The following is a 27226-nucleotide window of genomic DNA, read 5'->3' on the forward strand; positions in this document are numbered from 1 at the left end:
CTTATTGGATTTAAATGAACAATTCTCTTTTTTATTCATGAAAGTCTTTAAGAGAATATAGCTCAGATCTTCATATATACTTCTTTCTGTAACTACATTGTCGGGGATTACACATGAGGTAAATTGTTACCTTTATTCTTCTTATTCTATTTTATTTTCACTCCTCATCCTGTACCTTCGGTTCATCTGGTATCAATTCTTCCCCCCTTAGTTCATTTATATAGTGACTGTACTAGTCCTTTCGAGTTAGCGACTCCCCTTAATTTCGTCTCATGTCCATTTAAAATGCACCCCTTTTCTCTCTCTTACCGGCTACAGATTTTTGCTTCTGAATGTCTCCACTCGACCTCGACTCTGTCTTTCACGTCACTTTTGTCATTCAGCGCTTCGCTCAGCTCGACCTCCTCTGATCGAAACTCCTCCCCTCGGCGCTCTCTGTATTGTATCAGCTGCTCGCCTTCGCGGCTCTCGACGACCGCGCCTCCTTCCTTCGGCGTTCCCGGGGTGGATCAGCTGTTCGTCTTGACGGTCTCCGCTGAACGAAATTTCTATCCCCGGAAGGCTCACCGGGTGATCAGCTGCTCGGCTCAGCGCGGTCTCCGTCTGTACGAGCTTCGCCCGCAGCTACTCCCTTCGGCAGATCAGCTGTTCCGTCTTGCGCTGACTCTTCCCCTCTTCGGCTTCTCTCACCCTCACAAGGGACAAACTGAATAGCGATTTCCAACGATCGCATATAATATTAATTTCTTTAATTTCTGGTTAACTTGGTGCAACGGCACAACTTCCCTTTTTCTCTTCTTCTATCTCAGTAAGCCCAGTTCAAACCGTCGCTCTTCAAATCCTCCTCTTCGGTCTCCTGGCAACCAAAAACAACAACAAAACAAAGAAGGGACAACTGTTGTCAGAAAACTTCATCTCCATCCAATCTTCTCTGTGATTGGCCTAATGACCTGTCCATTACTCCCTTCAATCAGATATCCTCAATTAACCCTTCATATGGCCTTTCTGCCTAGTATTAACAGAGCCTGAGCCAGCTGGTGTCTTTGTTATGGAATCTGCTCCATTTTTATCACAGCCAGTCAAAATGGGCCACCTTTTTGGCCAATGTGGGCCAGTTTGATGAGTTACTTCACTATGCAGTTAGTAATTTTGACCATTGTTGCTGAATAAATATTCTTTAAATATCACAATTTACTTACATTTTAACACAAAGCACCCCCTTGGGTACTATTCAAACTGTCTGCGACTAAAGGAATAAATATCCATTAACAAATGCTGGCCACTTTTTCATTGGTGCCTGAAACAATTTCATGCTTCAGCCCGACCATGCGAGCTGCCCCTGCCCATTTCTTCCAATCTAAAAAATAAAAAATGTTTTTTTTGTTTTACATTTCATGCTGGTCTCTCACAGCCCCCCAGGGATGTGGCCGCGGTCCCCTGCGGAGGCGTGCCCCACAGTTTGAATACCGCTGACCTTGGGGATTTATAAAACTATGCAGTACAGAAACTCCAACTCTTAGTGTAAGGCTGCACCACCTGATATATTTGGTATCAATGACAGAGCAGCCAGGCTTATCTTAGGAGACAGAAGGGGCTGTAGATAGGTGCAAAGAAATTGTAGCATACATATGGTTCAAAGAAACACTGACACACTTATATATTGTAAAAATAGCTGTTTATTGTATTTACACACAATACAAGATACATCTTTGGAAGGGTAAGTACTATATCATAACTCCTAAACACTCAATTAAAAAACCAACACAATACTTATGGTATGCAAACCAAAGCATAAACCTTATTCAGAAGCGCAATAAGCAGCTCAAGGTGAGTTAAACCTAATGATACACATTTATTTATTTCATTTGTATAGTACACTAAGCCCGGAGGCTTCAAAGTGCTGGTTACAGGCATCAAGGCGCTGGTTACAGACATTCATGTTGCAAGCGTAAGACATAATACTGAAAAGGGTACGACAGTTAGGCTTAGTGGCTTGGGAATGGCAGATTTAGAATTGCAACATGCTATTCATGAGGAGTAAAACAATATGAGTAGACTTTTAGAAAGACACAATGTAATTCAAAGGAAGCAGACCCTAGTGGTAATAACCTACAGTGTTATTCCCTTACTGGATTACTACAGTTATGCCAACACTGTCACAAGGATACACCTTAGAACACATGTAACGTATTCTTCTTTCAGAATGGATACAGTTGCACCCAGATTACTTTTCAGAACACAGTTCAAAGGTATGTAAATAACGTACATACTTTTCAAAGGGGCAGTCAGCTACTCATGGATAAGTAAGACTGTTTTAGAATGGCGCTAAGCAATTCAAGGTAGGCTCAACCATATATTACACTTTCAAAGTGGCAGCAGCTTTTCAATGTGAGTAAAGCCCTATTGGCCATAAACGCTTACACTGTTTCTATTACAGGACAAGTCAGTTATACAATTATGTTTTTCAGAAGAGTGGAACACAATACTAAGGTAGGCAGACTTTTCAGAGGGGCAGAATGCAACTCTAGGATAAGTAAGAACTACGTAAGACTAATTTAGAAATGTACTAAGCAGCTCAGGGTAAGCAAACCCCAATGGTACACTTTCAGAATAGCAACAGCTATTCAAGGCGGGTAACCCTATTGGTAACCTTTTACACTAATTCAGTTTCAGGAATAATAAAGCAATACCATCTGAGCTACTTTCTAGAAGAGTGGGACACAATTCTGAGCTAAGTAAATAATCTTGTTACTATTTTAAGAATGGCCTCAAGCAATTCACAGGTAAAAAAGCACTCTTTTGTAACTTATTCTATATCAGAAATAAAGTTTCAACATTAACACCTGTAGCGAGTAAGTACGTTGTAACACTTGTTCTCTTTTCAGAACAGAGGCTTATACTTCTAAACTTCTTCCCTATTCTAAGGCATGGGTGGTCTCAGAGACAGAATACGGACACTAATGGTCTAGTGGACAACAGTAGGCAGGTCAGGACGAGGCTCAGATGCAGGAAAGTCATAGTTCCAGAGGATTTCTCCTTCAATAAGTTAGTTAGTAGAAAGTGTTCAGGGATTTCGTAGAAGGCACCCTAGATGTGTTCCAGTGTTAGGCCTGGGAGAACGGTATGGGCAAACTCCCAAACACACAAATCACCCACTCAGCCACACATGACTGACACACGACTTTAGGTAAGTATTACCCAAGCCAACATAGTACTTCAGCAGTGAAGAAGAGCTTGCAGACCGACGCTTTCATGATGCAGCAGCAGAGGACCCGGTCACTGGTTTCTTGATCATGGTGACAAAAGAACAGACGCTGGATGGGAACTTGCAGCCACAGTCGATAGAAAAGGCTCCTAACAAAAGAATCTTCAGCTCTGTGGATTTGGCGCCCTTTTACATGTACCAGATGAAGGATGGTTGTCGCTGGTGGTCCAGAAGGAGCCCACCAAAGTTTTAGCGAGAATTGGGCTTCTGAAGATGATGCACAGCACTCAGGCCCATGGTATTGGCGGTTTGCAGCCCAGTAAGGTAAGAGTACATCGTGGGAAGGCTAGTTTTGCAGGTTGTCTCAAGGCTAGTGGGTCTCATCAGCCTCTGGGTAGGGGTCAACATCTTTGGGACCCCCAGGTCGCATGGAAGGAATGGTGAGAACAGGCTACGGTTATACATCAGGCATCTCCGGTCACTGGAATCACTTACAGCTGACTTCATCTTCCTCTTTGGATTCAGCTCCAGTGGTCAACTTGTCTTCAGCTTCCAGAATCGAACACTTATACAAGAACCCACACACAACTTCTGCAAACTCTCTCTGCAGTTTACAGAAAGGAGTGGGTGGCTGTCCAATCAGGACACCCAGTCCCCCAGTGGGAACTGCTTTCACTCAGGCACACCAGAAGACAAATGGTTGCAGAAATTCAGACTCCTCCTTCACTTCCTGCCTTTACAGACACTCTGGAGCCTCGACAGGAAACAGAAAGAGTTCCTGCTGAAGACAAAACTACAACCAGGACCTCCCCCACCTAGGACCGCAGAAGACGACCCAAGAAAGTAAAAGCACAGTGCGAAAAAAAGAAATAAGCCACTATTCTAGTAGAATGGTGACCCTTCTGTGCATTACTGCAGCTAGTTTGACAGTCTGCATGTAATATTAACACAACAGTCATTAAAGTATGTCCACTGCCACCAGCCATAAGAGTTAGCTTGTCACACAAACAGAAATGTTACTGGAGCGGTGAGAAAGGGGATACTAAGTATCTCCCCAGCTCTCCACATAAGGCGGGGTGTGCTGGTCTCACTTTATAAATTGTAAAGGGGATGAAAATCAATCTCTACCCTGGGGAACAGTAGTTCACACAAGGTAAATCAAGAGAAAATAAAATGGGAAGCCCCAATGGCAACCCAGCAACACTTCACAGAAAGTGATGTGAGCTGCAATGATGCCTAAAAAGTCATAGGAAGGGATACACTATGGAGAGACATAAAAAGGACATAAAAAAAGAGTAAAAGAAAGGGTGAATGGGAACAAGGATTCCCACTCACTCAGGAACATGGAAAAATGATCACCAAGTCCAGCAAAAAATTCACAGGATCTAACAGATGAGGAAGATTTAGCACAGAAATGAAAATCTACCCTAACAGTGGGCCAGAAGGAGGACGTGGTCATACTGAGGACATTTCAAAGATGGGTTTATTAAAGAATAAGAATAAGTCCAGACTCTACAATTCTCCCTCTTGGGGTTTTTTTATCTTCTTTATAATTCATAGTATTCTCTCTTTTCATTTAATTCTCTACAATTCTCCCTCTTGGGGTTTTTTTATCTTCTTTATAATTCATAGTATTCTCTCTTTTCATTTAATTCTCCTTCTATTTTATTGCCTCTGTCTTTTGACATACACAGCACTCTGCCTTTCTCCCCAGCCGTTTGTCTCATAGTTTGAGTTGCTCTCTCAATATTTATTGCATTCTTGTTTCTCTCATCATCATCATTCCACTTTCTTACTTTCCATGTAATGCTTAGGGCCGTCACGAGGGGGGTGCAGGCGGGGCAAACTGCCCCAGGCCTCGCGCTTGAGAGGGGCCTTGCGGTGCCCTCCCCTAAGTAGAAGGTAGCACAGTCCTCCCATATTCTTTATTCACGTGGGGGACTGTGCTGCCTGCTCTCAGCCCCTGCAGTGATGATGATTTTTGTTGCGGAGCCGTTTGGTTCCGCAATAAACAGCAAAATAATGGGAGACAGCAGGGCTCAGAGGTGGGCTCTGCTGCCTCCCATTATTGAGCAGACTGCATAGACACGCTGAATGACAAGAGAGGACTCCTCTCCTGTCCTGTCAGTCTGCATGTTCACGTTGCAGAAACACCCAACGTGGACACACTGACTGACAGGAGAGTTCCTCCTCTCTGTCAGGCAGCGTTTCAATGTCTCGGAGTGAAGGGAGGGCCATCCGGTTCTCCCTTGGCTGCTCAGGCACATTTAAAGGTTGCATGGAGGTATGGTGTTTTTTTTATTTTAAATTAAATATGTATAGATGTGTATTTACATTAAATGTGTATGCATATGTGTATGAATGTGCACATGTATGATGTTGCTTATGTTTGTGTCAGTGCTGTGTTTGGTTTTATGTATGCGTACATACAGGAGTTGTGTGACTGGTGGAGGAATGTATGGGTAAATGTGTTGTATGTGAGTGTGTGTAACCAGCCCACACCCCTAAATGTAGTGGCCCGCAGCCTGACTGCTGGATGAATGAAGGGGTGAACGTGTTGTATGTGAGTGTGTGTGCCAGCACCCATCCCTATATTTAACAGCCCTGCGGACCACTACATTTAGGGATGGGGGCATTGCATTCACTTTAGTACCACCAATAAGCCCAAACTCTTGCATTGGAGCACAGACAGTGGGAGAAATTTACTTTTTTTATGTGGCAGCACAGGGAAAGGGGAGGGATCCAGAAGGGGAGGATTGGGAGCAGGCTCAGCTGAAGTTGCATTGGGCACCATTTCACCATGATGGTTGGGAGGGCCCCAATGCTTAGAGCAAAAACAACCCGAAGCACCCCTGGAATGCACACATTACAATTGCGACAAAGATAAGGTATTAGCCTTATCTTTGTCACTGATTATCACGGAAAAGCCATCCTGCAAGGAGCTTAAACACTAAATGCCCACTGAAGAGCTGCAAACCCTTGTTAGGAGGCAATGAGGTGATAACACTTCTGTGAATCGCATAGGACGTGACAGCTGGAAGGGCTCCAGGAAATGCAGCACATTTTAAGCCCCAGAACGAAAACAGAAAAAGGAATATATTGCTGTGTTAGAAAGACTACTTACTGCCAATATGGGGTAGTTATGAGGCCCCTTTCATTTGAAACGGTTGAAAGGCCCTGATGCCATCCTGATTGGTATGGTGTAGGGCAGGTACTTTTAGTCACCCCCATAAACATTTGCCTTTTAGCCCCTCCTCATATCTATCATGGACACCTGGAAAATAGCCCCATTTCTTATAATATCAGAAAAATTCAAAATGTGCACCCCTCAAAATACACATCAATATTTCCAGTACATTGCAACATTGACAAGAGGTTTCACTGGGATCCTGCTCAGACCTACAACTGGTCTTGTCGCACAATGTCTCACTTCTGACCCTAGAGACCATGGCTCATACCCCTGCCCGACGTAGTTGAAAATACGAATGCACCACAGCATTCTAAAATAAATGTATAGTGCACATAGCTTTCCCAGGATTGTAGAGCCAGCTCTGAGATCTGGGAAGATTTTTTTTCTGCCAGGTCCCAGCACTGAGTACAGATAGGGTAAAAAGGCATATGAGGTGGGACACAAACCTTGTAGGTGTGGTTTGGTTATTTGCCCACCCATTGACTGGCCATGGTCATGCAAATCCCTATGGCAATTCCCACCCAGTTCCTGACCCCACCACCCAAAATACCTCCTCATGGGAACCCTTTGAACTGGCTTTATTCAAGCCTTACCATCAAACTTTGCACTCAAAGCGCCTACGAGTTTTTTTCTCAAAGGAGGTGTCTGAGAGTTAATGACTTATTTGGAGTTGTAAACATGCCACTGGTGTAATTTAAATGTGTTCACCAGGTCTGCCTTGATCCACTCCTTTCTAAAGCACTATGTGTGTCCTTCACTGAAGTCCTGTTAAAACATGCATTGGCAAAGCCAGCAGTTTTTGCTTGTGCATAAGGATTAGGCATTTGCCAGGCACTATTAGAGGCACAGATACTCAAACCAGTTTGCACATGCTACCATCAACAGCCAGTTAATACCAATACAGCATGCCTTGCCCATGCCCACATAAAAGCACAAACTGTTGGCATTACTAATGCTTGTTTTGTTTTACCCTTAATGCACAGGACTATGCATCAAGGGTAAAGCAAACATAAATGTTACTAAGTGGCTAAACTGGACCAGATTGAATCTAGGCCAGTGTAGCCAGTAACAACACTTGTGGTGCACTGCCAGCCTGGGTATGCTTTCTGTGGCATACTGGCTGGGAGTCATTATATGTCAATAATGGCATATGTTGGTGCAGCCTGCTTGGACATACATGGGAACAGCCAGCATTAATATATTTTTATACTGGCATATGTTGTGGGCAAAGGCAGCATGAAGTGCATTGGAAATGTTCCTGGGCACGGTTGGTGACTTTCGACTATAGGGTTTTTCCATGTGCTACCATACAACACCAATTGCAAACGGTGTGTGGCTTTTACCCAATTTTTCAAAGAAAGTGCTGTAAAGGCACCATTTTAAACCAATGTTTCAAAAGTTTTCTTGGGAGCGGGAAACCCTTTGAAGCACCATTTGTTTGGACTGGGCTCCCCCACTGTGCCCTGTCGATCCTGCATAATTAGCACAAACATTTAAGCCTCTTGAGTTCAAAAATTCACCAGCCTCCACTATACATCATCTGTCTGTCACTATGCATGAGTTTTTTAATGCGTACACAGGGACAGAGTGCTTCTTAATGCTGGCGTCACACACCACATGCCATCCTATATATATTTATGTACATGATGCAAAATTTGATCTGGCATAAACCTTTCGTCAGTAGAGAAATCAACTTTGCTTTAGTTGATTTGCAGTTGTAGCAATAAACCATATTTGGGTTGCTCTGCAAGTAAACTCAAGTGTAGATTTCTCCCGTCTCCTGTTTGCGGCAATGCCGCCGCTGGCCCAGTGCAAAAAATAATAAGGGGGCCTCACCAAATGTTTTGCCTAGGCCTCACCACACCTTGTGACAGCCCTGGTAATGCTCTCGTCGATTCAACTGGTACAAGTATGAGCAGTCCCACAATGATTCCCAGGTGGCCTCACGGATCTAATGTTCTCCCTGTTACCTTGGATTCTCTGGTACAATGTCTCTGGGGCCTCCGTTCACTAGGGGTTCAATGTCTTCTTTGCTTTTTCGGCTTCTCCAGTTATTCCGGTGTCCCGTGCTCTCCTCTTGGATGGAGTGGCAGTCCTGTGGGTATCTGGTGGTTTCACCGTTGTTTTGTGGACCGCCGATCCTCCACAAAATCCCTGTGATCACCCCACCACCAACAGCTTCTCACTGTTGCCATCTTAACGGATGCTTCCCCATGAATTGGCTTCCATAATCGGTTAACATGCTATTCCTCCCTTTCAAAAATCTCATCAAAACATTCTTTGCCCATTACTGAATTAGCTGCCCTTAACGCTTTGAATTGCACCCATCTAGACAATAAATCCATCACAAACATGAAAAACCTCCCATGGTTCCATGTGACCCAACACATCCATTGCTAACTCATCCTATACAACTTTCGTCACCTCCTCCTTAACTATCAGTTGCTCAGGAACCGACCTACCCCTACCATCCTTTTAGCACTCAATGCAATCCTCTAGTCTTCACAGTCGTCATATCCTGGCCACCAATAATCTTCTCTTAACACACTGTTTGTTCTTGTCACCCCTATGCGCTCTATATGGCCATATCCACCAATCTCTCCCTCAATTACCTGGGAACCATCACTCTCCCCCATCTGTACATCATCTCTCTTTCTACACTGAACTCCTCCCTCACCTCCCAATAGGCACTCCCCTCACCCTTCAATTAAAATGTTCCGGGTCATGCCAATCTCACATCCGTACCTTGTTTCCATCTTCACGCATCGCCACTTCCCATGCTGCCTTTCCAAGGATTCCATCATGTGTCACAAACACCATAGCATATATCTCATCCTGTCCCACTTTTTCTTCTTGGCCACCTAGCCTGGACAAATTATCAGCTAGAATATGTTTCCTTCCTGGAATAATTTCCATCACAAACGCATGGCTCTGCCTCCTCACAACCCAACTGGCCACATGACGGGACACCTTATCCAAACTCCTTATCAACCTTTAACATTCCATATGAAATCCACACCTTTCTTAACAGCTTCCTCAATTCTCCTACCTTGGTAGCAAAGTTCTTAACATACTTTATGCTATCTCTTTCTTAGGCCTCACTCGGTTCCCTGATATCTCGGGCCACACTTCCTTCCAGAAAACACATTTCTCCTTCCTTAAGGTCATCCCTCTTTTGTCCAGGATATCTAATACTGCACCCAATATCTTTTCATGTTCTTCCACTATCTCCCCAAAGATCAAAATATCATCCTGAAAGCAACGAGCCCCACACAGCCATCAAACAACCTGTACATAACCACCTGGAATACTGAAAATGCTGACATTTGAAACAAATGTGTATAGGCACCAGAAAAGAACAGAGCACATTCACCACCAGCTACCCACCTCTACCACACCATGGTTGTTTAGAAGCTACTCAGTTTTTCAAAATAGAACTGTCATCAAATATTATATATACCACCAAGGTCAATGTAACAAAATTAGCATATTTTAATCATTTATCTCTCAAACAATTATTCTAAAATACATTTAAAAAACCATTAGATGCGTTCGTCATAAATGAATTACCACAAAAAAGAGCTCAAATAAACACTTTTGGCTGTTGTTTTCATAAATGCACTTATAATTCATATGCATTAGATGGTTACATGATGTTAGTAACAGTGAGTATAACCACATCAAGATTGCAAAAAGACATGGTGTAACAGCGTCTACACTCTGATGTGTTTCTGGGGCAAAGGACAACACTGTTGCAGTCTAAGTATCATCAGTAATATCCCAGGACCAGTCTTCAGGACGCAGCTGGTTTAGGAAAGAGGTTACACTGTCTGCATGGCGCCAGTGTTGTAACCTGGAGACAAATAAAATGAGGCAAGTATAAGACTTTATATAAAAAACCATATTGGTAGTGACCTGAGTGTATTAAATAACAGAGCAGCAATCCTACTAACATTGTGTCACTTTCTTAGGGTGTAGAGGGCGAGATGATTGCACTAGTCAATCTGATCTGGCGGCAGATTAATCCGTCTGAGGTATTCCGTACTATAAACAAATATATGTTTGGAATCAGTAATTCTGTAACAGCAAATTGCTTCTTGTCACAATGATGTATATTTTAAGTAGACATAAATCTTTACCGTCTTCTGTAGACGTGGGCACAGTTAAAGTTTCCAAAGGCACGTGTTGGAAGTAAATTGTACCAAGAATGGCAATCCAGGACTACCTATCCCACACTGCACCATGGAATCTATTTGAAACAAAACATGAAGGTATATTGGTGCCGCAGCTTTTATTTTAATTACCGCTCTAAATGCCCATCATTGGCTAGAGATTCGAAAAAAGCGTAAAACTTACTTAGAACTATGTATCCTAAATGACAACTTCATTCAGCCATAAAACTTAATCTTTCATGTGTGCGCGTACGCGTGTCACTCGAAATGTTCGCCCTATGATTATTTAAAGAGAGTGGGTCAGTGAGCGGCTATTTGAGCTCTTTTTTGTGGTAATTCATTTATGACTAACGCATCTAATGGTTTTTTATGTATTTTAGAATAATTGTTTGAGAGATAAATGATTAAAATATGCTAATTTTGATACATTGACCTTGGTGGTATATATAATATTTGATGACAGTTCTATTTTGAAAAACTTAGTAGCTTCCCAAAAACCATGGTGAGGTGGAGGTGGGTAGCTCCCATATGAATCTCAAACCAGACCCATTGAGGGCAATTCAATGCTGGAGATTCTCACCCACGCAATCTGTGTGACCAAGGCACTGTCACCACAGCCACAGACGAAAATACATTGGATAGTCACCGGGAGCTGCTGCTACATGTATAAATCGTCGCCAATTAAATAAAGGGTGTCTGAGGCTGAGAGTAAGTTCAATACGCAGATATATGTTCTGGTGTGACATCCCCCACCTACCACGGGACATCCAGCTCATCCAGCTCCAAACCAACTGCTTCCCTAAAATGCGGCCAGCCTCAGAAGTAAACCATATATTTCACATTCCACACACCGCCATCATTCCACTCCACTTTGCAACCAGCTCAGATACAACAGTAACATTACCACCTGTGTTTGGCAGTATCGCACCTTGTAATTCAGTGGTATTTAGTATTTATTTTCCGGTGCTAATTCTGTCAGTAATTCCACTGGTGCAAATTCCTCCATTAGCACCAAGGGAATTAGCACCCATTTCCACTAACATGCAATGTGGCAGCAAGTTAGAAATGCTGGTTATTCCTTTACTACCACTTTTTGCCATTAACGCATGAACCTGTATTGCCACAACGTTTTTTTTATTACTCTTGCCATCTTGAGCTCAAATTGTGTCCATCTCATGCTGTACGAGCCTGGAAAAAGGGCGGTACAGTTGCCTCAGTGAGTAGCATTTCTCACCTGTGTGATATTGGGCTGGGGGAGGAGCAGAAGCTATTGATGATGTATTCATATGCCTCAGATAGCACAATAATTGCTCGCAGTATGAGAGGTAGTTCACAGGTTTTTATTGATGACCTTGTGGACCCAGGGCCATCCCCCTCTTTCTCTCATCCTGTGTCACACTTCAACCCTAGCCCAGGTGTCCCTGACCCCAGGTTAGTAGAAACAGAAGATCGAAACACACTGTATACTTCTGTCTTCCACTAGTGGTGAAGACCTTAAGGCATAACCCCTTATCTCACTAAACTCCCTCTGTCACGACTGTCAATATCACAATGAGTGTAAATGGTAAATTTGGCACACAGAGGTACTAAGCCATCCGCTTACCTTGGCGATTGTAGACTCCAACCGGAAGACTCAAAGCAGATAGGAGGATTACCCTGAACAAATCCTGACACCTCCGCCCGAGGTAGTGTAACCCGGGTGAGGAAGCAGGATTCCCAGGGAAACCCTCTAATGGGAAGAAAACCCTGGACGACTTTCAAGCACGGTGGTCCAGTTGACGGCAGTGGATAGGACAGCTCCGGCAGGAACCCTCAATGGTAACCTCAGAAATCTGATCTGTCGATTTGAACAAGGGAAGAAGCAGAGGGAAGTTTAGATGAGAGCGCCAGGTAAGAAAAGAAATAAAGAGGTAATGGAAAGCTTCTCACCATCCGAAGATGGATTAGGAGTGATATCCGGAGGTTAATGGAGTAGGTGGGCTTCGGGAGAATCTAGATCGGGATAAATGGGAATAAGACACTGCGGTAGAGGTACGAGGGCCCCTAAAGAGCGGGAGACTTACTCAGCTGGAAGGGAGGCAGAGACGGGAATCAAAGGAGAGTAGTCTGCGGAACCGAAGGCGAGCGGGATGAACGGGAATGGAGAAACCGGGGAGAGCGCTCTACAGAGGATCGAAAAAGACAGGTAAATCAGAATTGTTAGTTTGAAGAGAAAACAAGTGAGTAGGGAGAGAGAGAGATTCAGTAGCGAACTCACGGAGCGCCAAAGGCAGAAGCGACGCAAATTGCCGGTCGCTTGGTTTCCGTATAAAGGGTCACATGATCTCCATGCCACACGTGATCATCTGTTCGCACGGTATGGGAGCGTGCAACAACTAGACCGCTGCTAGTCGGATGAGGAGAAAGGGAAACCACCCGCCTAGCGGGATGAGTAATCAAGGCACCACACAGACGGGTTCGAGCCCATATAGACCACTTGCGATGAGGTGTAACAGTATGCCCCCTCCTCCGGGAGGGCGCCCCGGGTTTACCCGGATGAAGTAGGAAGAACCGTCGTACCAGACGAGAAGCGTGAACCCCAGAGGCAGGTTCCCAAGTTCTCTCAGCAGGAGAATAACCCTTCCAATCAATAAGAAATTGTAAGCGACCTTGATGGATTCGTGAGTCACAAATAGCCGCAACCTCATATTCAGGACCATCATCCGTGAGAACTGGAGGAGGTAAGGATTCCCCATCACGATGAAAACGATCCTGTACTACAGGCTTGATCTGGGACAGGTGAAAGACTGGATGAATCCGAGACCAGGAAACCGGTAAGGCCAGACGAACAGCAGCAGTGCCTATCTTGGAGAGGATTTGAAAAGGACCAAAGTACTTGGGAGACAATTTAGATGGAACAAAACGACGGGGAAGAAACCTGGACGATAACCAAACAGAATCCCCAACGGTTAAGTTCTGAATGTCTCGTCGATGACGATCAGCATACTTCTTGGCTCGATCCTGAGCTTTTTGTAACGACTGTCTGGCCATCTTCTGCCCTTCATGGATATCAGCAACCAGAGAATCTATACCTGGGCAGCCGGATCCAGAGGGAGACACCGATGGAGCAAATGAAGGATGATACCCATAGGTACAATAGAAGGGAGTGGTTTGTAGAGCAGAATGTAGAGAATTGTTGTATGCGAATTCTGCAAACGGAAGCATTTCCACCCAGTTGTCTTGAGCTGCAGAGATGAAACACCGTAAGTATCCCTCGAGAGTCTGATTTAATCGTTCTGTTTGACCATTTGTCTGGGGGTGAAATCCAGACGAAAGGGCCCGTTTTACCCCCAAAATGTGACAGATCTGTTGCCAATAAAGAGAGGTATACTGAGGACCTCGATCAGATACAATTGTCTCTGGTAGGCCATGGCGAGAAAAGATTTCAGAGAGGAATATCTTGGCCATGGATGGGGCACTGGGTAGTTTTCGTAAAGGAGTAAAATGTGCCAATTTCGTGAAGTAGTCGATGGTGACCATGATGGTAGTCATTTTCGCCGAAGGTGGCAGATCAGAAATGAAATCAGTAGAAATTATCTGCCACGGTCGTTCCGGAATAGGCATTCTTGCTAACAGCCCTAATGGGGAGGAACGGGGAGTCTTAGCATGTGCACAAACCCTGCAGGCAGCAACATAGTCCTGGACATCAGATCTCATACTTGGCCACCAGAAATGTCGCTGGATGAGCTCCAAAGTGGGAAGGACTCCTCTATGTCCGGCTGCACGTGAATCATGACAGAATTTTAAAACCTCCAGTTGTAGTGAAGGAATAGGAATCAAAACCTGAGTACCATGAAAGTAATATTCTGCTTCCTTGGATAGTTGGTGAAGAGAAGCCAAGTCTTCACAGAATGATTTATTACATCTGGAGGCTGATTGTATCTCTTGAAGGAAATCAGTCAGAACTGCGACAAAACTAGCGTTGGGAAACATCTTTTCTGGACGAAAGGAAGAAGCTGGGGAATCCTTGCGGGATAGAGCGTCTGCTCTGAGATTTTGTCTGCCAGGCCAGTAAACAAACTCTATTCGATAGGGTAAAAAGAAATATGCCCAACGTGCTTGCCTGCTGTTAGTGGTGTAAGCGTTTTGGAGAACCTTGAGGTTTTGGTGGTCAGTACGCACCAAGACTGGAAAGGGGGAACCCAATAACAAATGTCTCCATTCTTCAAAGGCGCGTTTGATGGCCAATAGTTCTTTCTCGAGAACAGAATAGTTTGTTTCAGCAGAACTGAAGGTTTTTGATAGGTATGCTACTGGTCTCTCTTCGCCATGAGCAGAGGACTGTAGAAGCACAGCCCCTAATGCATTTTGGGAAGCATCTGTTTCCACTATGAATTGTTTAGATTGATCCGGATTGATCAAAACGGTCTCTGATGTAAACAGTTTCTTCAGAATATCAAATGCTTTCTGGGCTGCTTCATCCCAAACAAATGAGACACCCTTCTTGAGAAGACGGGTCAAAGGAAGGATGATTTCAGAGAAGGATGGGATGAATTTCCGATAGAAATTGGTGAATCCCAGAAACCTCTGAATTTCTTTTACTCCTGTTGGACTGGGCCACTCTATCACTGCGGAGATCTTTCTTGGGTCCATGGCGATTCCCTGGGACGATAGAACAAAGCCCAAGTAAGTGACCTGTCCTTGGTGGAACTCACACTTAGATGCCTTGCAGTAGAGATGATTGGATTGAAGGCGTTCGAGTACAGTATTGACATGATTGATGTGTTCGTCCTTGTTGTTGGAGAAAACGAGAATGTCATCGAGATAAATGATCACATACCGGAATAGAATGTCAGCGAATAAGTGGTCCATAAATCTCTGGAATACTGCTGGAGCATTAACTAACCCGAATGGCATTACGTGGTATTCATAATGTCCGAAAGGAGTGCGGAAAGCAGTCTTCCACTCGTCTCCGGGTGCGATACGGATGAGATGATATGCTCCACGAAGATCTAATTTGGTATACCATGAGGCCCCTCTAACAGCTTCGATAATATCAGTGATGAGTGGCATCGGATACTTGTCTGCGGTTGTTATCTTGTTGAGACCTCGATAATCTATACAGGGACGGAGCTCTTCTGAATCTTTTTTGGGAATGAAGAAGAGAGATGCCCCTGCTGGAGACACTGACTCAGAAATGAGGCCATTCCTCAAATGGGTTTGCAGATAGTCCTTCAATACGGCTTTTTCTCTTTGAGAAAGTACATACATTCGGCCAAAAGGTATAGGTTGATCGGGAAGAAGATCAATATGACAGTCATCTCTGCGATGAGGAGGTAAGGTAGGAAAATCCGGATTATCAAAAACGGATCGGTAGAGTAGATGACAGTCAGGAATCTCAAGATGATTGATGGAGGATACAGTGGGTTTGAGGGTCTGATCCGAAGGTATTCGGATTCCTACTGATTCGAGGGAAAGGCAGTGATGAACACAATAATCCGATCCTAAAAACAAAGTACCAGCAGTCCAGTTTATGAATGGATTATGTAGTCGTAGCCAAGGAAGTCCAAGGATGATAGGGTAATGGGCCGTTCTTATGACATCAAAAACCAATCTTTCCATATGACCCGAGATAGAACAAATAAGTGGAATGGTTTGTTCTCTAACAGGTCTAGAACTCAAAGGTGTGCCATCAACCCCCTGTATCGGAGTTATCAACGTCTTTGGTACCTGAGAGATATTGTGTATCTTAGCCCACTCTACATCGATATAATTACCGGCTGCTCCACAGTCAATAAGCGCCGGAATACCTGGGATAGTCCTTTCAGACAGCTGGATAGAAAGAGAGACGACCACCATGGACTGTTTAGTGAGTGAATCGTCAAGAGACATATTGGTCGCATATGGGGAAGAAAGTTGTTTGGCACTTACCGGTCTTCCCCTCACGGTAAGGCTTTGGAGTTTTCCGACTTAGGGAAAGAAGGACGGCGAGGGGGAACCAGATGACAATCCTTCAACACATGAGTCGAAGATCCACAATACATACATAGCTTTAAAGACTTTCTCCTCTCCCTTTCGGCAGCCGTAATAGGTCCACGGATGGTCCCGATTTGCATGGGTTCTTCCGATGAAGACAAACTTTTTTGAAGCGAATGGGACTGCTCCAACTGAAATTGTGTTGTTCCTTTCCCTTTCTTCCTTTCATATGCCCTCTCATGCATGCGATAGTCAATTTGCATGGCTAGGGTGATCATGTCGGCTAGATTAGCAGGACGAGGAACTTTAGAGACTTCATCTTTAAGTTCGTCTGTAAGACCTCTCCGAAATAATGTAAGTAGGCCTTCATCTGGCCATTCTAGTTCAGAGGAGAGTTGTTTGAACTGTGTGATGTACCAGAGTAATACTTTGTTTCCTTGTTTGAGATCTAAAAGGCGTTCTTGTGTGGCAACTGTTATCTCCTTTCTTCCGAACATGGTTTTGAGGCTATTAGTAAAGGCAGCGTAAGAATCGAGAATTGCATTGTTGGACGTAACTAGAGGGGTTGCCCAAGCCAAGGCTGGTCCCGAAAGACGTGATATCAAATATCCCACCTTATCTTTGTCAGTCGGAAAAAAGCGAGACTTAAATGTAAACAAGACGGTACAACTGTCAAGGAATTCCTTTAATTTGTAGGGATCCCCGTCGTACATAAGGGAATGCACAGAGGACGGAGGGGTATCGGAAAACACTCTGTCTACACGATTACGTAGTTGAGCATTGTCTTGTTTCAGGGATTGGACTTCTAGCGACATGGCCTGCATGGCAGCCATTAACTGCTGCATTTGTTGTTCCATTTGGAAAAACAATCGCCAAGAGCGATACCGATAGTATCTATTATTGGCGTCGCTTACTGTCACGACTGTCAATATCACAATGAGTGTAAATGGTAAATTTGGCACACAGAGGTACTAAGCCATCCGCTTACCTTGGCGATTGTAGACTCCAACCGGAAGACTCAAAGCAGATAGGAGGATTACCCTGAACAAATCCTGACACCTCCGCCCGAGGTAGTGTAACCCGGGTGAGGAAGCAGGATTCCCAGGGAAACCCTCTAATGGGAAGAAAACCCTGGACGACTTTCAAGCACGGTGGTCCAGTTGACGGCAGTGGATAGGACAGCTCCGGCAGGAACCCTCAATGGTAACCTCAGAAATCTGATCTGTCGATTTGAACAAGGGAAGAAGCAGAGGGAAGTTTAGATGAGAGCGCCAGGTAAGAAAAGAAATAAAGAGGTAATGGAAAGCTTCTCACCATCCGAAGATGGATTAGGAGTGATATCCGGAGGTTAATGGAGTAGGTGGGCTTCGGGAGAATCTATATCGGGATAAATGGGAATAAGACACTGCGGTAGAGGTACGAGGGCCCCTAAAGAGCGGGAGACTTACTCAGCTGGAAGGGAGGCAGAGACGGGAATCAAAGGAGAGTAGTCCGTGGAACCGAAGGCGAGCGGGATGAACGGGAATGGAGAAACCGGGGAGAGCGCTCTACAGAGGATCGAAAAAGACAGGTAAATCAGAATTGTTAGTTTGAAGAGAAAACAAGTGAGTAGGGAGAGAGAGAGATTCAGTAGCGAACTCACGGAGCGCCAAAGGCAGAAGCGACGCAAATTGCCGGTCGCTTGGTTTCCGTATAAAGGGTCACATGATCTCCATGCCACACGTGATCATCTGTTCACACGGTATGGGAGCGTGCAACAACTAGACCGCTGCTAGTCGGATGAGGAGAAAGGGAAACCACCCGCCTAGCGGGATGAGTAATCAAGGCACCACACAGACGGGTTCGAGCCCATATAGACCACTTGCGATGAGGTGTAACACCCTCAGGGACTTTGTCATTTTCCAAACACTATCCAATGATTAGTGTTCTATCAGAATTTGGGTATTGTGCCTTACAAATACCCTGTTTGGTTCAGGCTCCATCTAACACACTCATTCTCACCTCTCCCTTACCTACTCTTTCCTCTTATGGAAATCATCTAATTCCTCCCACCAATCACCTGCCCTTCGATGTTCTTCCTCCTCCTATGCATTGCCTTCACCCTATAATTTTATCCTCCCTTCCCTACTCTACTGCCCCCATATTCACAATTCTACTGGCCTCCTCCACACCACTACTCATACACCTTCCTTTCACTCAGTATGATTCACTTAACAATAACTTCTTACACTAATCTTTCTAACCACACTCGCCACACAAACATGCACAACCACAGAGCCGTATCACGTTCACTCTCTAGCCAATACCTCACCTGCGCCACAAATCGCCTCCACAGTCTGACGATTCTTCCTCCATCCTGTTGGTCTCTTGGTCATCCTCCACCTACACCTCTGACCGCACCCAAAGAAGAAACAATTTCTGCTTTCTATTCCCTGCTTATATTCACCTGTCTCTACCGGGATTGGATCTCTGTGCCTGGCCAGGCTGGCCCTATTTTCCCCAACTCAGGATGTGTGTGTAAAGAGAAAAAATCAGTAGTTAGCTAAGTCCTGCCCACTTTTTCCTTGTGCGTCCACAAGGTAATTGAGATGGTGTCCTGAAAAGGCAAGTGTTAGTGCTTGTCTTCTGGGGCCTTTTCTTATGGGTCTCCCCAAGGTAAGTTCTCTGAGGCAGTAAAGGTACTTTTCCCTTATGAAGGTGTCTGCTCCATGTGGTTTTCTCTCTCCCTGTCAAGAATTACTGCAGCGTACAATGCATGTCTACATCGAAGTCCCCACTTCCCGTCTTCTTAGTGGATTGCCCTTGCTCTCTCTATGGCTGATCACTGTTGCGGTATGTCAGTAGCACAGTTCTCCTTCCTGGGTTCACGCGTTGATGGTTTTTCTTGCTCTCATGAGTGGATGCAGTGTCTCTAAAAGCAATAGATAGACACTGGCTAGTAACTAATAAAGGAGGTAAGGCTTTAGATAACAGTGGTCTACAGAGAATTATTCTGGTAGAAGCAAGGGGAACAGGAATTAGGACCCTTCCAACTTCCAGCGTCCACCTCAGGGGCACGACTGGATCTGGATCTCTTCTTGGTAGGATGCCCACCACCGGCTAAGAGGGGTTCCCATTCCTACTGTCTTTCTCACATACTGTATATTTGCACCTGAGGAAGGGTGCTTAGCCAATCGGGTGGCTGGAAATGCAGACGGGAACACACAGTGTACTGCAGTCTTTTTCCATTAACCCAAGGCCCTTTTCTGGGTGATGCCATCTTGACAGTGGGGAGGCCACACAAACTACCCATTGTTGGTAGCAGGTGCAAAATAGTGTGAGTACCTAGGAATCTAAAAGCAGTGCCTGGCAAAACCTTAAAACGTATGCACAAGCCAGAAATGTTGGCTTTACCAGTGCTTTTTTTAACAGGATTTCAGTGAAGGAAATTATTAATTGAGCGTGTTTACAACTCCAATTAAGTCATATACTCTCACAAGACTGCTTTTAACAAACACTGGCAGGCACTTTGAATGTATAGTCTGATGGAAGGGATTGATTAAAGCCAGCTGGAAGAGTTCCCATGAGGAGGTGTTTTGGGCGGGCAAAGGCAGGAATGGGTGGGAGTGACCATAGGGATTAGAATGGCCATGGGTGGGCATATAACAAAACAGCACCTACCGAATCTGTGTCCCATCTCATATGTCATTCTAAGCAGGGTCTCATTTGGTTCACAGTCCACCCCTGTTCCTCCCTATCTGTACTCCAATGCAATAGTTTTGACTTAAAGATGTCGCAAGCAACACCGAATAGCCCAAACTAAACAAGCATTAGCAATGCCAATAGTTTGAGCTTTTGTGTAACCATGGGAAAGGCACATTAGTAGTGGTATTAATTGGTCATTGATCGTAGTATCTGGGCATCTTCACAGACAAGGACTAGAGTGGGCTGCCAGAGTGCCTGCAATGCCCCAATGGCCTCACACAAAAAAGGGCATCAGTCCAAAGTTTCTATTCATATATTTTCATTGGCTAGTAAATAGCATGTAACTCACACGTCTCTCCAACCAACACTAAGCGCCTCATTACGAGGTTGATGGCAACCCGTCGGTGCCACAAGCAGTTTGCAGCCAAACCCGTAACACTGTTTCCGCCTTCGGACTTCCCGGTGCCATCGGGACATTACAAGTTCCAGCGGCCCAGGAGGTCAGGCGGCGGCAAATGTTAGTCCCCATTCCTGTGGAGTCCCAGAAGACTCCACGGGAATGGGGACTGGGAAGCATTGGCACCCTTGCTAACGGTGGCTGTGTTTCCGTGACAAATCTGCTTTACAGGGCTGTTGTGCCTGGCAGGTCAGACCTGCTGGGTGCAGAGGTGTGAGAAAACAGAGATGTAGTCTGCCGGTCCAGAAAGGCTGCCTGTACGTTTCTACCAGCACCCTTATTTCCAGACCATCATACTTGTAATGAGGACCTAACTGTCCCTGTATATATAGGTTAGCCCCAGAATGCGCTAATGGGACGCTTATCTAGGGACAGTCTCTTTGGTCTTAAACCTCTCGCATATAATCCTAAATGAGGGTCAATGATGGGTATTAGAAAAGGGTCTCTCTTTTGTTCCTACAGCCAAACATGATGCTTTTCAAACTTGCATAACGATCACACAACTGATCAGGAAGATCCGGTTAAAGCTGTTTTTTGGAGAACAGCTTTTTGAGGAGAGGGAGAGTGCCACTAATATGCACAGAAAATCTACATTCTATCCCCCTCCATCTGGTATAAGCACTGAATCAATAACCTTTGAAGAACGATTTTTAAAAAACTAGAAGGGTTGTAATCAAACCGCCAACATGGATTTTGCAATTTTAGTAAAAAATAAATCTCTCATGGATGATGATACTATCACTACAAAATCTGCGGACATGTGGCGAGCCACATTAATCATGAACTCTGATGATTATCAAAATATGGTAAATACACTACTACATGACCATTTTAGGTATAGATGACTACCAAGTGACCCTACACCCGCCATTAGACAAATGATTGGTCCCATATTAGAAGAAGCTCTAAGTGAAGGCTATATTAGCAGCAAGGAGTATGAATTCCTTACACCTACTCATCCAAAATGTCCAGCCTTATATGCCTTGCCAAAGGTCCATAAGGGGATTAGTCCACCCCTTGAATGACCTATTGTATCAGGGATAGGCTCTATTTTAGATCCACTCTCTCAATTTGATGACATCTTCTTAAAAGACAAAGTGATCAAGATAAGATTGTACATAAAGCACAGTACAGCTGTCCTATGTAGGATCAAACAAATGGCCTTTGACCCAGAGCTGCAATTTCTTGTCACTCTTGACATAGAGGTGTTCTATAGCCGGATTCCACAAGAGGAAACATTGATTGTAATTGAGAAGATTCTCCAAGCAAAAGATCCACCATTGTCTCTACCAGTCATTTTTGTGATGTAATTGGCTGAAATTGCCCTCACAAAGAATGTCTTCCTCTCTGAACATGAATATTACAAACAAATCTCAGGCAGTGGCATGGGGGTGACCTTCGCCCCCAGTTTGGCAAATCTATCTGTTGCCAATTTTGAGAAAACCATCATCTACAATATCAAGTACCCCTTTGGTATGAACATCATGAAATGGGTTTGATATATTCATGATGTGTTATTTATCTTTGAGGGGGCATAAGAGAGATTGGGAGCTTTTTTGACATGGTTGAATGATCAGAATCATTTTTTGAAGTTCACCATGTCATGTAGTAAAACACAAGTCAATTTTCTTGACCTTATGATAACTGTTGGCGCAGGGGACATTGCCACAATGATTTATCACAAAACAACTGATTAGAACTACCTTTTGCAGTTTCCAAGCTACCACTCTCAAAATCACGAACAAAATCTTCAATTTTTACAGTTTATCCGATAGCGAAGCAATTGTTCAATGGTAGGAGAATATGACAATCAAACAAAGCATTTATCGTAGAAATGAGGGCACCCAAAAAGAACAGTTTTGCATGCACGGAAACGTGCGTGAAATATACCATTGGACATCACCCTTACACAGCATACCTCTATAAATACTGACTCTGAAAAATCACAGCAGTATTGAGTTATTTCCCCTTGACTTACCGTCTAAAACAAGAGATCTTGAAACTGTAGCACATTATGAATGTAGGAAAAACCATCATCTCTGTACCTAGATTTGCAATCAAACGGAGAAAAAACTTGAGGATTCATTAATTAACACTTATCCCAAAAGAGATACTGTTACCCAGTGTTCACTATGGGACACTCAAGGACCCATTGGACATGCTCCGTGTGGACACTGTAGTGTTTGTTCACAGACAAAGATAAGTGCCTCTATTGATATAGGATGGTGCTTGCCCTGGTGTCAAAGATTGTTCAGCAATTGCAACACCTCTAACGTTATATATATCTTATCATATGGCCTTGGCCTTGTGGACTTAGATACGTGGGGATGACAGCACTTCCTGTTAAGGTCTGGATCGGAGAGCATAGATCCTGTATTAGGACAAAATAACGACAAAAAAACTAACACCGCCAATGGTTGAACATTTTGTCAATCCCCAACACACATACATGGACAATTTCAGAAAAAATCAAAATACCCCGCAGAGGCGGTGATATAGCATCTATTTTGTTCAGGAGATAACAACTTTGGATATTTCGCCTGAAGACGGACATTCAGGGTCTAAATGAGATGAGCAGTTGGTAGACTTTGGCCACTCTGTGATGATGCATTAGGTTTACTACTTTAGATAAATTGCACTTTGAATGTTAGATCACACGTTGTATTGAGTGGGTACATTATATTAATGCATTACCTAAATAACACACAATAGATATGATCTCCATTATACTAGGTCTGACATAGGCCAACACAGTGATCCCATCAAGCAAGATATACAACTTTGGGGATGACCTTAGAATTAGAAGAACGATGCCCCCTCTGGTGCCAAGACGGTTGCTGGGGCACAGTGTTGGGCTGTACATTCCTATACTATCTGAAATGTTATGTGAATGTTGGAGTCTGTGCCATGTGGGTAGCTAAGTATACAAATGTAAGGAGTCTCACATGACCAAATACTTTATAACAATGCATTAAAAACTCATTTCTGTAGATATTATGTACTTTAAATGGTAGATCACACTCTGTACTAAGTGGGTACATCGCCTTATACCTTAATATTTCAATGTATTATCTTTATAATGTACAATAGATAATATTAGGTCTGATGTAGGTTGACATAGTGACTACATCACATAGGGCACACCAATTAGGATACTTTTCCCGTGCTAAGATGGCTTCCCTGGTCCCCCTTTGCACAGTATTGTCCTATACTATTTGGAAGGGAATGTGAGTGTTGAGGAGTATGAGACCTTCAGGCTCACACTAGCGAGTAGAAGGCTATGATATCCATATTCTTGTGTTTCTATAGCCGGAACACTCATTAAACGAATTTTGAAAACAAGTCGAATTTTACATACTGAAAAATGTAGGAAACATGGAAAGACTGAAGTCTGATATTTAAAAGTGTGCGGATGCATTTGGATGCACAAGAGGCTTTTATTACCAATCGTGTGTAGTACACATTAAATAGAAGAAACATCGCTTTCGTTCCCTGTTAAGATGGCTGCCGTACAGAATTCGAGCCTGAAAAGGATTGAGGAAAACACACGTGAGGAATTTCACGTGATTATACAAAGCTCCTACATTGCAAAATCACACTTAGCAGGGGAACCAGTAAGGTTTTCCCCTCTACTTGACGCAAACAAACAGGTAAGGAAATATACATTAAATGTACACCAGCTGTTTCTCTTTTCTTTGATAAAATATCATACAACAGTTTTGCCATGGTCCACAAACAGCATTCCAAATGACCTCTGTGTGTATGTTTTAAGTTGCAGGCACTGCTCTCAAGCTAGGAAAAATCTTGCGTTCAAAATAGCATGCACAAATACCAGCAGGTGGTGACCCTTCCCCTGAGGTCAGGCTAAGCATGGAAAAAACACACGTTGAGCCTCCACATGCATGTCTATTTGTATTTCACTATAATTACTCACCAAACTTTTGGTTACCCTGTCAGTGAAGTTACCTTTCAAGGACTGTGTGTTATCTATGTATCATGCTAATGTAGCTGAGAAAATTGTATTTAAGGGCTAAAGATTGCAAGTATGGCAGACAGCTCTAACGAAACAACTATTGTCGCCTCTCTCCACTCGAGTGTTTTGTTGATGCTAAATAAATGTAACTATGTGACTGTTATTCTGTGAAAGTGTCACATTCTTGTTTATCTTCCAGGCAAGAGAACCTTTAGGGTGGGGGCTCACAGCCTTATGTAACGCTCACCTGGTTCCCACGGGGGCGCTGGTCTAGTCTGGATTGCTGTGGCCTCTTCTAGCGTGATGCGCAGGACTCGGAACACCGATTGGACAGGACCTCCAAATTGTGCTTGCCTGGCCCGTAGGAATATCCTTCTGCAGATGAGAAAGGGGATTAACAGTCTGCAGAATAGTATGCTAGCTCCCCCCTTTCCCCTTTCGTTCCTCTCTAACTTCCTCCAAACCCCGGTTTAAGCTCACCTTATGGTTTGGAAGGATGAACTCTCCATCCTGCTTCTGGTGCAGGGGTGCGTGTTCGTCCAGTTACTTCACTGGTTTTCAGAATAGCGCTGGCAAAATCCACTTGACTTTCCTGAGCGATGCGCCGTAAGTATGAAAGTTCAAAGTTCAAGTGAGGCCCCCTTTATGTTGCCTTTCTAACCTGTGATCTGTCCTTTATTTCAGGTGCAGAATGAAGGCGATGCGTCGAGGGGTTAAACTGCCGAGGTGAGTAGTGATGAGGGCAATCCCTCTAAATGTCCTTATCATTCCCCAGAAATGTCTCTTGTCCTTTCCCCATAGGGGCCGGGGTACGGTACCTGCCAACGGGGCGGCGCCGACCTGAAATGTGGAAGAAAAGCCGGTAAGTATTATGGCTGTTAATCAGGCTTTCCTTCTGTGTTCCTTCTGCTCACCTTTTGTTTCTTCCTCTCTCCCCTAGGTGCAGAGATGTGGCGTCCGATGCTGACAGCCGCGATGGAGCCGGGAGATGTCTCGAGGACAGGTGAGTGAAGCGTGGCGCTGCAGCGAGCAACGCAATGCTTTTAAATGGAAGTCTTTCTTCAGGGATGCTGGCGAGAAGATTCCGGATGCAGGTAAGAAGTTTGAAATAGTCCTTGGTTTTCACCTTTCTCTTCTCTTCCTTCCTTGCAGGTCTTCCAGGTTCGAGGCGGGCATGGCTGGAGTCCAGGAGCAGGAGCAGACACAGTGAGCGTTAAGCTGCAGGAAGCAGAACAACGCGAAGCATGAGCTGCTGTCTGGGTGTGGCTTAAATAGCCTCCAAAGAAGTCCCAGGTATGTATCTTTCCCCAACTAGGTATGAATCCTTCCCTGGCCACGCCCGAGTGAAAAAATAGTCCCTATGAAAAAATAGTCCCTTTCAGGTCTCAGGGAGGCCTGAAGCGTGCAGCATGGTCTGCATCAGGTAAGTGCACAAAACACCTCGCTTTATGAGCCTGGCGCCTATGGCGCCAGGACTGATGTCCAACATGAGCCTGGCGCCTTTGGCGCCAGGTCTGAGTCCAAAGAGCCCCTATAAGGGGCCGCTGGGCTTTTACCCGAGGGCATGATGCCTGCTTCCGGGGGTGCTGGGCCTGGCCTGGTGCTCTGGGGGTAGGCATCATGACAGCACTCCCTCCCCAAGGCCCCTCCCAAGGTCGTTCCTTCTGGAGGTTTCGGTTTGTTTAGGAAATTCCGATGGAACCTTTTTACCAGCCGAGGTGCATGTACGTGATCACTGGGTTCCCAAGACCTTTCCTGAGGCCCGTACCCTTTCCAATCAATTAGATAGAAAAGTTTTGATTTTGAGATCTTAGAATCCAAAATGTTCTTCACCTCGAATTCAGGCTCCCCATCTATCTGAATCGGTTCTGGTGGCTTTGTTAATCTGGTTCCTGGGTGCACTGGTTTCAAAAGTGACACATGAAAAACGGGGTGAATCCGCATGTTAGCTGGTAGATCGAGCTTGACTGCCACTGGGTTGATTATAGCTTTGATCGAGTAAGGGCCTAAATACCTTGGATTAAAGGTTCGAGGCCCCTTGAGTGATAGGTGTTTGGTAGCCAACCATACTTGATCCCCTATTTGGTATGGAGGCGCCTCTCTTCGATGCAGATCCGCATTCTTTTTGTATTTCCCTTTCGCATGTTGCAAATGTGCAGTTGCATCCTTGAAGGCTTGAGTAATCGTAGAATGCAAATGGTCCACTGCGGGCATTTCAAGGCTCAGAGGTGAGTCCAAGTCTGAAGTACGAGGGTGATGTCCATATAGGGTATAAAAGGGGCTCTGACCAGTTCCAGAGTGTATCGAGTTATTGTATGCATATTCTGCCACCCATAAAATGTCCTTCCAATTACCCTCCGATTGGTGCAACATACATCGTAGATATTGTTCAAGGGTCTGGTTCGTTCTCTCCGTCTGACCATCGGTCTGTGGGTGGTGGCTGGTCGAGAGTCTCACGTCGATTTGTGCCAGTTGACAACACTTTTTCCAAAAATGAGAAATAAACTGGCTTCCCCGATCGGAGACTAGTATGGACGGGAATCCATGCAAAGTGATGATATTTTCGAGGAATTCTTTGGCAAGAACAAAG

The 27226-nt window shown here is 44.5% G+C and overlaps 1 long non-coding RNA gene across 1 annotated transcript in view; it reads left to right on the top strand.

The window, feature by feature from the left end:
• The window catches only part of LOC138515560 (uncharacterized), a 50512-nt gene that overhangs the window by 6017 nt on the left and 17269 nt on the right, over nucleotides 1-27226 (top strand). The window lies entirely within an intron of this gene.

Source organism: Ambystoma mexicanum, chromosome 6q, assembly GCF_040938575.1.
Source record: "Ambystoma mexicanum isolate Mex_15411 chromosome 6q, UKY_AmexF1_1, whole genome shotgun sequence".
Lineage (NCBI taxonomy): Eukaryota > Metazoa > Chordata > Amphibia > Caudata > Ambystomatidae > Ambystoma > Ambystoma mexicanum.